The following is a 19113-nucleotide window of genomic DNA, read 5'->3' as shown; positions in this document are numbered from 1 at the left end:
AAAAACAATCAAAAATACTTCTAGACATTTGAGTTAGAAACGTTTGTTTACTTGTATAATCTACATTTATTTTTTGATTGATGCAGATTTTAAGTTCTTTTTCTGTAAAACAAAATCCTTGTGTAGGTGAATTTTTATCAATTAAATATCTATACTTTATATTTTTAAGTATGAAAAAAACAAAATTGTAGTTGCTGGGCATGAATGTGCATAACACCATCTCACTAGGAATCGGAATACCTATCATTATCATGTTTTATGCTTTTTAGAGAGGAATGGGATGGAACATCAGACTATCTTTTGCGATGGTGTATGAAATCGTGCTGTGAGAGGGGAGGAGAGAGCAGCAGGGGAGAAACATATAACTGGCTCAGAGTATATGGAATGGCTCCTAGTGTTCACAACAGGAAGAATCCACCCACTCAACAAGCATGGAGACAGAATGTCCATTTATCAAAACAGCAAAAATAGAAAAAATACCCAAAATATTCTTGGTTTCTAGACACATACATCTACATGTGCATACAGCAACTACTACTGATATCAGTAGTAGTTGCTGTAGTGGGGGCTGAAGAGGGATCAGCTACATTATTGTTAGACATGGAGCTAACAAGGTGAAGACCCACAGTCCCCTAAGCAGTCTTGGTTTATGTTGATGTTCAAACACTCAGTCTGTCCATGGCTGTGTGTTACCTATATATCTGCTCTGTATACTGTACTGTACTGTAGAGCATGGTGTCATCTGCAAAAATAGAGACAGTGCTATTAATTGGGTCTTCTATGTAATTAATAAATAAATTAAATAACCGAGGACCCGGTATTGAACCCTTGGGTACACCACTTATAACAGGGGACTCAGTACTAGGGTTGAGCGATTGTGTTTGGAAAAAAATCTGATTCTGATCGGTGATCGAGAAAAATTCACGATCGCGATCGGAATCACGAACACAAGCTTTTTAGGTGGGATTGAGATCGGTAGTATTTCCCACAATGCTTTGCTTAGCCTTCACACTGAGTATATGCTCCGATCATTCTGAGTGGAGTGTATAGTCAGTGTCAAGGCTCCGCTGCAGATCCATAGGAATGAATGGAAGCAGCCGACACACAGCCTTAACCCTCTGAGCGCTGGCTGCCTCCATTCATTCTAATGGGAGACTAAACTAACATCTCTAGTAGCTACTTACCTCCAGAGATGGCTGCTTCGGTGCCCGGTGTTCTCCTTCTTCTTCGCCTCGCTGGCCCTCCACGCTGCTCTTCTCGCCTTGCTGCTTCGTCTCCCAATTTAGTGTTTAAAGAGCTAGGAAGGCGGGGCTTGTGGATTAGGAGAGTGTGGGCAGGTACAGGGCGGGGAGATGTGATGTCTCCCCTCCCAGTACCCACCCACACTCTCCTAACCTGGGAGGCAGGGGGCAGTGAGGAGAGAAGAGCAGTGTGGAGTGGCAGCGAGGCGAAGAAGAACACCAGGCACCAGAGCAGCCATCTCTGGAGGTAAGTGGACACCAGCGGGGACTAAGTAGCCAGAGGATTAGAAAAAAAATCCTCTGGTTACTTAGTGATTCACTACACAGCCTGGATTCTAACAATTAAAGCATTCAATTGTTAGATTCCATGCTGCATAGTGAATAGGATTGCTTTTAAAATCTGATCTCCGATTAATAAAAAAATCCCATTGACTTGCATTGGGATTGGAATTGGGATCGAGATCGGTTTCGAATGAAAAATGATCAGAAATCGGATTTTAAAATCGATCCTGAAAAGTCAAGATCGGCTCAACCCTACTCAGTACTGATTCATGGGGTACATCACTTATAACAGAAAATCCAGCACTGTACCCTGGGGTACATCACTTATACCACAGGACCCAGCACTGAACTCTGGGGTATACCACTTATAACATAGGAACTAACACTCAACCTTGGAGTCCGCCCATGTCTGTGTGCTACCTATATATCTGCTCTATAGACTGTACTGTACTGTAGAGCTTGGTGTCATCTTCAAAAATAGAGACAGTGCTATTAATTGCGTCTTCTATGTAATTAATAAATAAATTAAATAACAGAGGACCCGGCACTAACCCCTGGGGTATACCTCTTATAACAGAGAATCCAGCACAGAAGCCCGGAGTAAACCACTTATAACAGAGGAACCGGCACTGAACCCCGGGGTATACAACTTATAACAGAGAATCTAGCACAGAACCCTGGGGTACACCACTTATAACACAGGACCCAGTACTGATTCATGGGGTACACCACTTATAACAGAGGACCTGGCACTGTACCCTGGGGTACACCACTTATAATAGAGGACCAGTCTGAGCTGTTGTCATTAACTAATGTACATTTTTTTGGGACTTTGCCTTTTGGCTTGGGAACCTACTTATGTCCATAGGTGAATATGCTGGTGTTAAGTTTCATATATATTTATTGCCTATATTCTGTAACAAAAATATGGTTCTGTAACTTTGTTCTCTTGTGCTTTTAGTTTTGGTGGGTTGTATTATGGTATTATAACATTTTAAAGTTTGCTACATTTGCACAAAGCATAAGATGTATTTTATACCGTATCATTTATAGTTGGTCGGTATCAGGGATGGTTATTTGGAATGGAATAATATAATGATAATGGAGCACACAGATCATGTTATACCACTTCCCATGCACAGCGGCATACAGATGACAGTATGTAATTTGTGGATCATTCCGGTCTGAATAGTAGAGGGAATAATACTGTATGACCTTTCTCATCTATTTCCAGGGCAATTTCATCTGTTGGATTCTATAGATGGGCTTCATGTCTGTACATTATTTTTTATTCAAAGAAGACCATCCTTTCACTCTGTGCTTATTGACTCTTGGGAGATGGGTAGAAACCAGCTGTCAAATACATGTTGTTCTCTGTTTCGACTTAAAATATTCATGGACTCTTGACTATACCATCCTGAAGGTGGTCCCTACCCATGTAAGTCAAGGGGACTTACATGGGTAGGGACATTGAAACATTGAAACATTTTCGCTCTATTCCACAGATAAAAGTGATAGTCCTGAACTTCACCACATGAAGTACTGGAGGGGCACGTTCAAATACCTTGAAAGGCACCTTCGCCAAGTTTTCTGATACAAATCGATCCAAGTAAATTTGCACAAATCGCATTAAAAAACATCTATTTCCTGGCTGCGGAGAGCCTGTATAGTGTTGTAGAGCACTGTGCCTTGTAGTAGTTTTTAGTTATGTCCCACTAGAGGACCTGAACCAGTCTCGATGTATTGATCACTGGTTCAACATCTAGTACAGTCTATAGAGGAGGTCAGCCTATGCAGACATATTAGCTGACTTCCTCACTTCTGGACAGGATCAACCAGATACTGGGAGCTATTAGCAGTTTAGGATCACTGGCCAGACCACAGACTGAAGATGCATATCCACACCCCCCAATCTCACCGTGTGGGGTGCTGAGGGGGACATGTAGCATGGTCGAACTCCTTGGATGACATCCAAGGGGTTAAGATCCATGATAGGAGCTGTACTCTGACCTGGGGTTATGGATCAGAGTATAATAGGTGGAGGCCCAGGGGAAGTGATGCTGGTTTTGCCGGAGGAGGCGGAGTCTAAGATCGGTCTACAGCAGTCTCCATTCTGGTCCGATCTTAGACTCCGCCTCCTCACAGACGAGCCTCTGGCAGAACCATCGTTGATTGGCCGAATGCTGCACTCTGTATGGCATTCGGCCAATCAACACTGGTCAATGCATTACTATGTGAAAAAGTCAGCTCGCGCATATCACAAGCTGACAGGGATCCCGACCAGATAGAGCCCTAAAGAGCTGAGTGAGTAACATTCCCCCTAAATTAAGGTAATCCCTAGCTAACCCTGCCTGTACATCTATCCCTGTCTAGTTCAGTCTCAAATTAACCGAATGTTAAATCCACCATTCGTATAAATTGGAGGTCACCTGATTTAGCCAGCCAATTACTTTTTCTGTTTTTTTTCCGATGCCTCCGTTGTCGTAGTTCCTGTCCCACCTCCCCTGCACAGTTATTGGTGCAGAAAAAGCAACAGGGAAGATGGGAGGGGATACAAATTTTTAGTGTGTTTGCCTCATGGTATTCGATTGTTTGCTCATCTCTAGTCCTTACTATAAATCTGTATTATTGACTTTTACGTTCCACCTTCCTTCAAGATCTCCTCCCCATCCTTTTGCTGCTGTGACTCTAGTTGCAATCCAGAACTTACCCATTTGCTATATGCCGGATAGTGATCAGGAAATTTTCACTTTTTGATCCTCTTGCAAAAAATACCTTCCCTTGGCTCAAGCCTTGTTCTATAGTCCCGTTCCCTTGCTCCTCCTTACCCACCCCATGACCATCCTATAACCCTTTCCTGGCAGCTATACTCAGTGTACATTGCACTTCTCTCCCTTTCATCCAACGTTCTTGGTGCTTTCTTTCTATTCCCAATTGTCTTCCTTGGGTACTGTAGTAGAACGTATTGTTTTTTTCCAACTAGGGTTGAACCGATCTTGAAATTTCAGGATGGTTTTTAAAATCTGATTTTCGATCATTTTCCAGCCGATCCCGATTGCGATCTTGAAATTTTCTCGATCACCGATTGGCATCCGATCTGTCCCGATCCCGATTGCTCAACCCTAGTCAATGCTTCTCTATGGGAAAAGTCATTTTTAGGGGTTGAGCCGATCTTGGGATTTCAGGATCGTTTTTAAAATCCGATTTTCGATCATTTTCCAGCCGAACCCGATCGTGAAATTTGCTCAGTCACTGATTGGCATACGATCTTTCACAATCCCCATCGCTCAACCTATCTCCGACTCATTACTATAATAAGTTTTCGATAAATAAGTCTAATTGGTTCTGGACGTAATTATCTTAATAATTCAAAAATATAAAGTTAAATTTTTGTTACAATTTATTTTCGATTTCGATACATAATTCCAAATTCATGAGCATAAGGCAAGCGTCTGTCTTGCGCCATTCTCTTCATTAAAGAACCACCTCGACGTGACTTTCGGCCCCAAACTTATTGAACTTCAGGATGCTTAAAATGTGCAAGAGCCAAGAAGAAGCACTGCAGATTCTAAAGATAAATGTCTGATGTGACTGAACGGAGCCGTGCTTTATAATGATGAAGACTTTTGTTCCCGCTATATAGTATCTGTCAAGTGAAGAACAGAACAAGTAGGAGGCAGAAAAATGAAAGTAAGCGACTAGATAAAAAGGACGCAAACAATAATTCAAATTACAGGGATGGGGGAGTTTTAATAGCAAATATTGTTACACTGGTATCGTAGAAGAATTTCACAAATCCTGCGCACTTCTAGGCGGTATTATTGATCATACCCTTATATAATGAGCACAGGAAGATTAGGTTCTTTTTATACTTTACGTGAATATAAAATGGTATCATCTAAACCTCTGGCAATTACTAAGAATATATCTTATTACTACTCTCAGTCTCGTTGCCTGAACATTTTGTAACTTTGGATGCCATTATCTGAATTTCATAGATCTTACACATTATAGTGTACATGGCTGAGAAAATGGAAAGTAAAAAGGATTCTGGATCGCTTTTATAACATTGATTTTTGTGGTTTATCATATATATTCTTCTTATAAGTTACATTGAGTGAAATCTCTCCATAGGGTCACTTCTTTAAAGGGGTTGTTCATAGGGTTGAGCCGATCTTGAGATTTCAGGATCGATTTTAAAATCCGATTTCCGATCATTTTCCGTGCCGATTGTGAAATTTGCTCGATTGCCGATTGGGATCCGATCTTTCCCCTATCGCTCAACCCTAATTGTATATTATATATACGGTAGGATTGAGCCAATCTTGAAATTTCAAAATCCGATTTTCAATCATTTTCCAGCTGATCTCGATCGCAATCGTGAAATTTGCTCGATCACCGATCAGTATCCGATCTTTCCAGATCCCTAGTTGTTCAGGATCTTATTGTAATTGCCACTAATGACCTATCTATAGGATCAGTAACTCACACCAGGACACCACTAATCACCTATTTCAGCTGCTGGAATGTATATACTAGATTTGGCTGGAAGTAGGTAATGGTCTATACTGTTTAGCAGTGATGCCTGGAACTGCAACCTCAGGCCCATTCAGGGTTGGTTCACATCTGCATTTGGTAATCCGTTCGGAGGGTCCCCATGAGGATTTCCCAAACGGATTACAAAAACGAAGATGTGAACAAGGGCTCATTTGAATAGAGCTCTGTTCTGACCATATACCTAGTGTCTGAAACAGCTGATCAGGATGATGTTCGGGTGTTGGACCCCAATCGTTCTGATACTGATAATGGATCCTGTAGATAGGTCATCAGTACCAGTAACAACCCCTTTGTTATGGTCAGCAGGGTTTATTAAAAAAATAAACAAATAAAACCCTACGGAGCCCTCTGGGCCATTACTGCAACCAACCTGGTGTGAATACAGACTAACAGTTCCTGTCACTGCCAGCTAAATTAAATGACCAGGTGCGCTCTGTTAACATTCACAGAGCTCTGTGCAGTCAGAGCAGCCGCACAAATAAACAAGCTGGCTAGCCTGAACTCCAGGACTAGCCAGAGACCAAGTAACCCTGTGTGTGGTAGTTCCACCCAACCACCCAGGCAACTACTGCCAAGCCCACTCCCAGTCACCCTGTCTGGGAAGAGTTACTAGCTGCCCCTACAGAGTTGCACCACAAACATACAAGGCAGCGTGCTGCCTGACTACCAGTGGCATTGCTAGCTCAGGGGTCTTTTGCTAACTAGGGCAATTTCTAATATTTCAGGCAGGAACCCAAGCACACACAACACACATCATTTCAGGGTTTGGAATTTGAATGAGATCATAGAGCGCCGGGCGTCCAGACCAGCCCCCTTATATAGGCAAGGGGCGGTCACCAGCAAATAGCCCAGCTGCCCAATCCGAGCGTCCATTGGTTGATACACATGTCGATCAGCCAGTCGACCACGTCCGGCTGTTGCAAGGCAGGTTAACCCTTGCAACCCTGGATTTTGCAGAGGAACAGACAGCGACGCCCATATCATGGCCGCAGTCTCTGCATAATCCTAACACTACCCCCCCCTCCACGGCGCAACGACGCCATGCATCTCCGGGTCGGAGACGAAAATGGCGAGGAGTGAGCCAGACACGATCCCTTGGAGACAACTCCGTCCCTGACCTATGTCTGCTGTCAGCTGTTGCTCTGCTCCTGCCCTTGGCCTGACTCATGGCAAAATAAACAGGCTGTGAAACTTTGCCATTTGGTACAGGACTTGGCAAGTCAGGGGAGTGTACAAGTCTAGTCCCTTTATTCTGCCCAGAAACTGTGCCAATATTCAGCTTAGTGTTAGGTTTTTTGCTAGCTTTCCCTTGCGGGCAAAAACCCTCCCTGGCACCTGATGGCAGGGGACCAAAAGACTTTTTTGCATATTTACGCCTCCTGCTTCTGCCTTGAGGCGGCGTTGCCCTTGGCAACAGGTCAGTGGAGTAATTTTGAGACCTAGGTACTGGCAGAGTCTTAGTAATATTTATAGCAAAGATCTCTGCAGATTGAGGCGGTAAGACCTCCTGCCTTGAAGGCCTCACTGGAGGGACAGCAGATGGTATAGCCTCCATACATCTGCCCTTGCACTCAGAACTCCATTTATTAATCTCCCCTTGCCTCCAGTCTATGACTGGTGAGTGCCGGCGTAACCATGGGAGACCTAGCATTACTGCGTCAGATAAGCCCTCCAAAATTTGGAAAGAGAGCTTCTCTGTATGCAGTGTTCCACTCTGCAGAAGCAACGGTGGCGTCTCAAATCGGATCTGCGGCCGAATTTGAGACCCATCTACCACTGTAACGTTAATGGGGGTCTTAAGAGCTCTCATGGGAATACCATTTTGCTGGGCGAATTTGGCTGACATGAAATTCCCCATGGCCCCAGAGTCTATCATTGCTCTAGTATTAACCCAACCGTTACCCAGTTTAAAGGCTACTGGAAAACGGACACGATTATGGGACTTTTGTGTACCAAGTAACCCACCCCCGATGGACACTTGGCTAGCTTTCTTTTCTAATGGAGTCGAGCATTGAGGGGCAATATGCCCTGGCCTGTTGCAACGGAAACAAATTACCCCCTTAATTTTCCTACTCCTGCTGCCACCAGGAGTGGAAACAAGGGAGGTGTCCATAGGTTCCGTGGACTCCCCAACGGGCGAGGCAGAGGTAGATTTTATGACCCCCCTCTGTGACATAAGATTATGCTCGAGCCCCCGCTCCACTCTCCTATCAGACAACTGTGTATCCACACGAGTAGCTGAATTTATTAGGGCAGAGAGGGAGGTAGAAGGCTTTCGGCCTGCTAGTTCATCCTTAATATTTGAGGACAAACCTTCCCAAAATATTGCCACCAGTACCTTATCTGGCCAATCCAGCTCAGATGCCAAGGTTCAAAACTCAATAGCAAAGTCCGCTACTGAGCTCTGGCCTTGCTTTAAACGTAAGAGCTGCGAGGCAAAGGTGGACTGGGGCACTGGGCCATGAAACACCAGGCGTAGTGCTTCACACAGCGCGGCTAGTGTAGCCAAGTCCGCTGCGTCCCGTTCTTTTAACGGGGTGACCCAGGCCAATGCTCTCCCAGTGAGCAAAAAAATTACAAAGGCTACTTTAGATTTCTCATCTGGGAAGAGACTGGGACAAGCTTCAATGTATGTTTTGCATTGGTGAATGAATCCCCGACATCCCTGCGGCTCACCCGCATACCGCTCCGGAGGCAGGAGAGGACACGGTGACGCTGCAGGGGTCGGCAGACTACCAACCAACTGAGCCATAGCCTGAACTAACCCTTGAGATAGGTCAGAAAAATTAATTGGGGCAGCTGGTGGAGATTGCTGCAAGTGTTGCTCCACCGCTCCCAGGCGTGTGTTCAGACTCTCAACAAGATTCACTAAATGTGTTTTTGAAGCCATTTTGCGGCGGGGCTCTGGCTCTATGATACTGTTATGGTCAGCAGGGTTTATTAAAAAAATAAACAAATAAAACCCTACGGAGCCCTCTGGGCCATTACTGCAACCAACCTGGTGTGAATACAGACTAACAGTTCCTGTCACTGCCAGCTAAATTAAATGACCAGGTGCACTCTGTTAACATTCACAGAGCTCTGTGCAGTCAGAGCAGCCGCACAAATAAACAAGCTGGCTAGCCTGAACTCCAGGACTAGCCAGAGACCAAGTAACCCTGTGTGTGGTAGTTCCACCCAACCACCCAGGCAACTACTGCCAAGCCCACTCCCAGTCACCCTGTCTGGGAAGAGTTACTAGCTGCCCCTACAGAGTTGCACCACAAACATACAAGGCAGCGTGCTGCCTGACTACCAGTGGCATTGCTAGCTCAGGGGTCTTTTGCTAACTAGGGCAATTTCTAATATTTCAGGCAGGAACCCAAGCACACACAACACACATCAATTCAGGGTTTGGAATTTGAATGAGATCATAGAGCGCCGGGCGTCCAGACCAGCCCCCTTATATAGGCAAGGGGCGGTCACCAGCAAATAGCCCAGCTGCCCAATCCGAGCATCCATTGGTTGATACACATGTCGATCAGCCAGTCGACCACACCCGGCTGTTGCAAGGCAGGTTAACCCTTGCAACCCTGGATTTTGCAGAGGAACAGACAGCGACGCCCATATCATGGCCGCAGTCTCTGCATAATCCTAACACCCTTTAAGAAGACAGATTGGATTTGTCATTGAAGGCATAGGGAAAAAAGCCTCCCATTGATTTCAATGGGGAGCGCACGTATGCCGGCTCCCATTGAAGTCAATGGGCGCTGCTTTTTACGCGCTCATTCTGAACGTGTTTTTAGATCAGACTGAGCGCAGCGTTACATTGTGTGAAGGCTCCCTAAGGGTGGAAAAATAAGAATGGTTTTTACTGATATAAGTGTGAATAATTTATTTTCGACAATTAAATGAAGCGAATGAAGAAAAGAAAAATGTAAATTCTATTGATATTGGGTGTGATCTTTGCCCTTTGGAGGAGGAGCCCTGGAAGTGATGATATGAGCCCCACAGATATAGCCCTGATCTCACCATCATCCAGTCTGTCTGGGATGACATGAAGAGACAGAGGGATTGGAGCAAGCCTACATCCACAGAAGATCTGGGCTTAGTTCCCTAAGATGGCTGCGGGAACAACCTCCCTGCCGAGTTCTGCCAAACACTGTCTGCAAGTACCGAGAAGAACTGATGGAAAGAAAAGGGCAAAGGTCACACCGAATATTGATTTGATTGGAATCATGACAATGGGCATCTTTTACATCTAGACATAAAGAGGTTTTTACCTAGTTATAGGCAGGTTTTTTTTTTTGTTTTGTTTTGTTTTTTTACATTAAGAGTGGTGATACAATGGACTCACTGCCACAAGATGGCAAGTTCAGACAGGGATGGGAAGACTTTCTTGAAAGTAAGAATTTCTCAGATTATGTGATCTGGCATTATTGGCATAGAATGTCCATCCATATACATTATCCAATTGCCACATTTGCAGTTGGAAAAGAATGTTTTTACCTTTCTTTGGATCAAAATGGGAAGTTTAGTGATTGAACTGGATGGACTTGTGTCTTCATCCAACCTTGTCAATTATGTTACTGTGATTTAGATTTCTCTTTTCTTCATTCACTTCATTTCTATTTTTGCGGTATTTTTTACACATCTGCCTTAAAGAGGACCGTTCATGGTTTGGGGCACAGGCGTTTTTATATACTGCTAGAAAGCCGACAGTGCATTGAATTCAGCGCATTGTCGGCTTTCACGATCTCTGTCCCCAGTGAAGAGCTATCGGTGCTGGTACCGTAGCTCTTCACTGTCATAAGGGCGTTCCTGACAGTCTGTCAGGTACGTCCTTCTCCACAGCAGTGCCTATAGCGCTGTACAGTGTGAGCGGGGAGGAACGCCCCCTCCCCTACTGATAGGGCTTGCCCATACACTAGTAGTGGGGAAGAGTTCCTTCCCGCTCTATAGGCGCTGCTGTGATAAGTCCTAAAACATGCCCAATAAGAACCTTACTTAGAAATCTTAGAAATCAATGCTAAACTGTATATATCCCAAAATACCTAAATAACATGCAGCTCATCATAAAACAAGGCGTCGCACAGCTGCAGCAAAGCAAAAAGTGGGGAAGCATGAAAAAAATCTTCCGCTTTCTAATGCCAAAATTGACTGATTCTTTAATTGAAGTAAAATTGAGCTCACCTGTCTGCTCGTACCGTGATTGTAATATAAATACACCTGTATTTGGAAGGCAAAATTAGTGGCGAGGGTTTATTAAAAAAAAAAAAAAAAAGTGCCGCAAACACTTTGAATAATCTGTCACAATGTTATTAAGAAGTGACATTGAGGGGAGTATTATATATATAGTGCAGCTGGATGTCCTCAAGATTTGTGAGGACACATAGTATTAACAAAGAAAACCAATAAGACATATTAAGGCTAAGAGGCCTCATCGGACGTTTCGCAGCAAAAAAGGGCTGCGGGAAAAACAGTCGCGGCAACACATCACGGTTCTCCCCAAAGCGCTTTAGACAGATTCTTCATGATGGCCCTGGGGGGCCATCTCAGGTCACTCCGCTCCATTCCTCCTCTCCTAATAATTAGGGTTGAGCTGATCTTGAGATTTCAGGATCGATTTCAAAATCCGATTTCCGATCATTTTCCAGCCGATCACAATCCCGATCGTAAAATTTGCTCAATCGACGATCGGGATCCGATATTTTCCGATCCCAATCACTCAACCCTAGTCATGCTTCTCTATGGGAAAAGTCACTTTTGGGGTTGAGATGATCTTGAGATTTCAAAATCCAATTTCCAATAATTTTCCAGCCGATCCCGATCAGCTCAATCGCCGATGGGGATCCGATCTTTTCCAATCCCGATTGCTCAACCCTACTAATAATTATCTGACTGACTATCGCAAAGCCGACCCAGATTACCTGTAAGATAAGATGTTGGGATGGGGCTGAGTGACTCCCGGGTCCATTATAAAGAATCTGTCTGTTAGCTTCCTGTCAACCCCTGTAAAGGGTTGCAGATGAAGTTACCTTCAGGCTAGGTTCTCCATCTTTTGGGTCCCCATGCAGACCTGAATGACATGCTAGTGTGAACCTAGTGTAACTCTCGAGCGACTAAGAAGACAACTGCAGAATAATGCAAGGTTATCCTGCAAGAAGCACTTTTTCATGTGGAAACCACACGAACCCCATTACAGTCTATAGGGTTTCCTAAGGTAACTGCTTTTTTATGCAGATTACTTTTCGGTTCCTGGGGTGCCCAAGTGGACCCCCCGAATGCAAACCCGAAAGCAGATGTGAATCAAGCCTGAGATGAAAATAAAGCATAGAGAATCTTAATATTTGTTGTATAGAATAGAAGTAGAAAAACCTGCTTTATCAATACATCTCAAGGTGTGAAATATGTCATAGTGGTGAGGTTTCATCCCGCCAACCACACGGGTCTGTTCTAGACACTCACCATCTTTGTTTTACGTGAGTCTACTTGCTTACGTCCATATCTTTTAACATGTATATTGCATTACTCTTTATTTTGGGTTATATTAAAGACATACACACTTCATTTCCAATGAAGGTGCCTATAGGACATGTACTTTGCTAGGCTGAGCTCACATCTGTGGGTGGCTCTCTCCACTGGGAGTCCCAAACAAGGGTGCACTGAAGTTCTAAAACAGCAGTTACCTGCAAACATCCACGGACCCCATAGACTATAATCTGTATAGGGCTTTTCTCTGCTGGTTTCTGGAAACATAATTCTCCAAAGGAGGCTCTTGTGCAGATGTGAACTTAGCCTTAGGGAGTTTACAATATGGTGCAAAAGTTCTAGGCAACTGAAAATGCTGTAAAGTAAAAAGGCATTCCAAAATATTTGTCAAAGAAGTGATTGAAGAAAAGAGAAATGTGAACACCATCAATATTTGGTGGGACCTTTGCCCTCCATCATTTATTCTCTGACGACAGTTTTAACAGAACTTGGGCATAGAGGTTGTTCCTGCCGCCATCTTGGAGAACTAAGCACAGATCTTCATTGGAGGCAGCCTTGCTCCAATCCGTCTGTCTCTACATGCCATCCCAGACAGACTGGTTGCTAATAAGATCACAGGGGTCTGTCTGGTCCATATCATCATTATGTTAATGGGCAAAAATGAACTATTAACTATTCAGAAGGTATTCTTCTGCAACAGTGTCCCTATAAATGCCTAAAACTTTTGCACAATCCTGTCTATTACAGTATCGGTACTATTAATGAGCGTGTTTAACTCTATTTCACCTTTTTTTCTTATGGATCCCATTTCAATAGTAGTGTAGGGTGATCAGTTTTTGGCCGTCCATCTCATGTTTTTTAATCGTTTTAACCATGTACTGTATTCCTGCGTTGCCAATGTGTTACGATTTATTTTCGCACGACCGGGTGTGTGCCGTTACTTTGGATGCGTTGCTTGTTGGGGGTTAAGTAATGGAGAGACGCAGGGCGCCTGCTGGTAGTCTTCTATTGTCTACAATAAATCTAGAGTTATATTATCCCAAGTGCTTGCTGGATTTTAGTCGTAATTTCCCTGCTGGTGAACATTTGCAAGCACGGGGGAAGCTGCCAGAGCTGGTGATTTTATTTTTGATTGAAGGCATTATGAATACTGGTAAGTACAAAGGAATCTTAATACATCATGTAACACCCTCTGGAAAACATTTAAGAACAAAGGATTTTACAGAGAGATACTGACCCCAAGCAACCGCTGTGAAGATCAATACGTCTAAATCAACCAAAGGACCTGGTGTTCTCAGAACAACAACCGACCGACCACCCCGGTCCTCGGCATCACTGAATATTTTGGGAATTACATTGACTGTGAGAAGAAGAGATGCCCCCCACTATTCTACGACTGAACTTTGGAGGCGAACGAGGAAAAATATCCATAAAGATTTTATGAAACACTAAAAGCAGAAGAACAGAAGCTGCCGGGAGGGGGAAGGGACAGACAAAATACTCAAGGAATTGATATGTCTACTGGTTCAGTCCTTATCTTATTATTTTTCATTGTCATTTTCTTAAAGAGAACCCGTCACTGATTCTCATAATAAATATTTGTATTTCCTATAAAATAAGAATTCTAAAGATTCTCTTCTTAGAATTCTGCTTTGCTCTGTTGTTACAATTGAGTGTTACTATCCTTCGTCAGTGGGGTGGTTATAGGGGTCACAGCTGTTCCAGGTCTGGTAGGAACCTGTAGCAGCACAGACAGGCCGACCCTCCCAGAAACCCACACGCTCATTCGTCCAGTCTGGGTTGTGAATACATAAGATTTAGCTATGGGGGGGGCTTTTTGGGAGAAACAACTATTCACTCGCTTACATGACCAGTCCAGAAGTACAGACAGTGTATGGTAAGAAGTTTATTCAGTCCTAATATATCCTTTATATCCTACTGCCCGTTAACTGGTCTGGGCAACCCAGATTTTTTTTTTTTTTTTTTAATAGGCCAATTTTTTATTTGCTCCCATTCACTGCCACCTTCCCTTAGACCTCCGAGGAGAGGGGGTTCCATATACTGTATAAGTCCCTGATGTTGCATTATAATGCAGAGTAGATATATGTTGCCCCCTGAGACCTAAGTGGAAGTGGCTGTGGACAGGAGCGGAGAATAAGTAGTGGAAATTGTCCATTACCTGCTGGGGCCTGTAACAGGAGCCCTTACTGTATGGGGGGTTTAGACATGGGCTCTTACATGTATAATGCATCACAGGGGGCACAACATCAAATGGAGGTTGGGAGAGGCCAGATAAGGATGCTGGTAGACTGTAGAGGCGCCAAAGTAATGGCCAGGATGGGTGAGTATAGGTATTTATGATATTACTACACCTTCCCCAGTCCTCTGGGGTCTGAACCCACAAGCAAATCTTGAGAGGCTTTCCCTTCTCTAGATGTTAGCCAACTCTGTGTGCCTCGCACTGTCATGTGACACGTGTGAACCTAGGGCTCTGCAGAGCAACCAAAAACAGGCTTGAAAGGACCTAGACCACACCCATAACTGTTAAAGGGTCTCAACTCCAGAGGGAGTGTACACAGCAGGAGAGTGCTGCTGGTGTACTGTGGACCAGTTGGAGATGGACAGGAGGTCTGTCCCGAGAGAACTGGATTCCAGAAGGGACTTGGTTAAGTTCAGTATGAGCCAGACTGGTGAGAAGAAACCTCAGTAAAGTATCTTGACCTCTGTAGATTAGTCAGGGTTCAAGAAGTGAGGTATTTCCCTGTGTGTGGGCTAGGCTGTTTGCTATCTATTTTGGATTGCCATTACATGATATACTGTTTATTTGGCACCCGGCGCCACCAACACTTCTGTCGAGTTCAGGACACTGCTACCTTTGATGCTACCCTTCCCCCAATTGTCACTATATATATATATATAATATATATATATATATATATATATATATATATATATATATATACACACACACACACACACACACACACACACACACACACTGTGGGGGAAGTAGCTCGGTAGCAGCAATGGGCAATGGAGCGGATCCAATCAGTCACAGACAAGGACACAAGATCTGTAGAAAACAGATTTAGGGTGCATGCAGACTACGTAACGCCGGGCGTGTATGAGAGCCGTACACGCCGGCATTACGGCAGACTGCCGAACACTTCCCATTCACTTCAATGGGAGCGCTCGTAACAGCGGCGTTTACGAGCGCTCCCATTGAAGTGAATGGGAAGTGTTCGGCAGCCCTGCTGTAACGCCGGCGTGTACGGCTCTCATACACGCCCGGCGTTACGTAGTGTGCATGCACCCTTATTTAGGAAAAAAAAAAAAGCAAATTAAATAAACCTTCACTTCAACACAAAATGGGAAAAAAAAAAATACTGCCTTAACTTCAGGCAAAAGAACATGAAACAAAACCCTGCTTGTCCGAGCTCTAACTAAACAATAAATACTAACTGTACGGGTGGCTTACTACCAGCCGCACAAATCAACAAAAAGAGTACATTACCATCTCACCAGACTCAGTGTCAGGACAGACTGAGCCACCACCTCTCGATCCCAGGATCTGCCCTGCTCTGCAGCCTTTTATGGCCCAGTAATGAGCCCAGGATCCACACCTGGGGCTGAAACCTATTCAACACCCACCCTGGACCACACATAAGTCATAAATCTGGGGCAGATATAACGGGACCACAGCACTCTGTCTGTCGCCTTCTCACAATATATAGGTTGACTTGTCAAGGCAGATAGGCTTATACAGTTTGATCATAATGGTACCAAGAACCTCATTTTTCATTTATGTTATATGCATTAGGTTTTTACGTGAATTCTCTTGGTGCTATCTGCTGCAACTTTTTGTGTTTGCATATCAACTGTATCCATTGCAACGGGCACCTGCATTTCTTTTTTTGCATTGTTTGGCAATGCTGACCACTCCTTTGTGTTTGTTGCTTTGTGCAGTTGTTGCGTGGCTGCCTCCATTTTGGTTTTGTATTTTAACTAGAGTGTAATATGGATGTACTACGCCCCACTTTTCATTCAAAGGCCGCAGGTCCTGAGAGAGGAGAGTATTTGTAGTGTATTCTGGGCAAAATTTGGTTGAAATACACTTGTCCTTAATTTATTGGAGACCAAGAACCAGAGAGAGGTGATTTTAGTGTAGAGGTTGCCTTTGTCATGGGTGGATGGGCTTTTATGCTTTGATCAAAATCTTACCAAGAACCTCATTTTTCATGTATTTTAATATACAGTAGGTATTAGCAGTAATGGTCAGTGATTGCTGTTGCATTGTTTGTGATAGACACTAAGTTCACACCTGCGTTGGGGTTCCTGTATTTTGGGTCCACTTGGGGGTCCTGAAAAAGTTAACCTATAATGTAAAATCTATTCTAAAATAATTAACTAACACAATGGAGAAAAAAAGACTAGGGCTGCACATCCCAATATTATACATTGATCTGATGCTTCTCATCGAAATCTACAAAAATGAAGACAAGATTCTTAGTATACATATTGATCAAGGTACATTGGCGCTGCATTGTGGTGGTGGTCGCTGGGCCGCACCCAGTACAGTAGGATCCCATTATACAGAGGTCGCTATGAAGTGGCTACTGGGCTTATGCACCTTGGTCAATATGTACGAGTACCAAGAACCTCATGTTCAATTTGTACATTTTGCTGAAAAGCACCAGATCAATGTATAAGATTGGGATGTGCGGGCCAGGTCTATTGTTCTCCATAAGGTATAAATAATTACATATATACTAGTCTATACTGTATGGTTGTGTGGCTGAAGGCAAACCTGCAGAAAGCGATTTGTCTTATTTAGATGTCATCCATTGTAGTGGCCTCTTTGACATTTTTCATCTTGTGTCCAGAATACAAAGTCACTTATTTGCATGTGAATATCTGGGCTATTCGCCCGTGTCCTGGTAAGTTCATACGTGTCTTCAGGACACATCATGCATTACAAATGACAGTGTAAAAGTAAAATCTACATGCGGCACATTATCCTTCTACATCACCTGCTTTCCTTCTATACAGATGGCAATGTAGTAGTGAATATGATATGCTAATACGCTTCCTAAAGCTCCAGCCAACTTTTGTCAACACCATCCTTACCCCCAACTGTTCAAAGTCTGTTGTGTTTTTCATTGCACGAGAAATATTAAAATGTGTTAACATGTCTTAATTGAAATTGACTAGTTACATTCTATATTATTCATACAGTATAGGCGTCATGCAAGCTTATAAGAGACCTCTCTGTCCCAAGCTAGTGATATATCTGGGGCAGTGATGGTAACAAATTTGCAGGTCATTTTTATAGTTCTTTTTTCATTTTATTATATTTTTGATATTAATAGTGAGGTCCCCATGGAATAGAGTGGACTGCTTATACACAATAACACATCATGTTCCTACAAAAGGGAGTCTGCCATCAGAGTCCTGCATACACGGTCTACCAATAAGTATTTGGACACCTAAAGTAGAATAGAAAACAACATTTCTTCCTAGCCAATAGTTGGTAGACCACAGCAGATACTTCCTTACGGATGGGATTGAGTGACACAATACTCCCGGATGCCTGGTGACTCTCCTGGTGTATGTGAGCCATCGGTTGGGTGCGGTTTCTCTGGCCAGCACTCGTTGGTCTCTATCTCCCAGTTTCGGGGGTCTGCCGACTCGGGGCACATTCCGACAATCACCTTTCACTTCGTAGTCACATAGGCCACTGTTGGTTTTGGGTAATTCAGTTCGCTTGCTACGTCCTTTAAGGATTAACCATTTCTGTGATACCCCTTTCTCGAAATTGGGCAACTCTGCACTTCATGGCATCTTGCATATGACTAATGCCAAGGCTGTGTCCTGTTTGACATCAGAAGGAGTGACATACATCACGACTACAGATATCTTCATTTGCATGGGTGAACAAATACTTATTCATAGACAGTATATAAACCCAGGCCAACAGATAGGTTAGGGTCACTTGGATAAAGTAGTGTTGTCCTCATGGTAATTGGTGTCTCCATTGATGAGATATTGCTGTTTCTGGCAATATGCAAATTCTTACTTCTTCTTGCAAAAATACCTCTGTTATCAGCTCCTTTCTACAAAAATGGTAGTCCATACCCTTATCATCTCCAGTCTAGACTACTGCAACCTCCTTCTCTGTGGCCTCCCACCTAAATCTTTTGCTCCTCTCCAATCCATACTCATCTCTGCTCCCCAGTTAACCCACCTCTTCCCTTGTTATTCATCTTCCCCCCCCCCTCGCTAGTGCAACATTGTATCAAAACATTTTTCCCACCTACAGATCTAGCAGGTCATTTGTATCTCATTAAATAACATTAGATTTACGTTAAAACGCATTGTAAATCATGGCCGCTATTTACTTTAGATGGGAAACAATCATGCTATACAAAGTTCATAGAGCGGAAACCATGAAATGAAGATTTGCTAAGGCGGTGAATGTTTGCTGTTCATTGCTACATCTGTGATGGTGAATTGGACCTCTGCCATTGCCATTAAAGGGGTTGTGCAGGATTAGAAAACATGG

Source organism: Leptodactylus fuscus, chromosome 4, assembly GCF_031893055.1.
Source record: "Leptodactylus fuscus isolate aLepFus1 chromosome 4, aLepFus1.hap2, whole genome shotgun sequence".
NCBI lineage: Eukaryota > Metazoa > Chordata > Amphibia > Anura > Leptodactylidae > Leptodactylus > Leptodactylus fuscus.
This window is presented reverse-complemented; position numbering follows the sequence as displayed.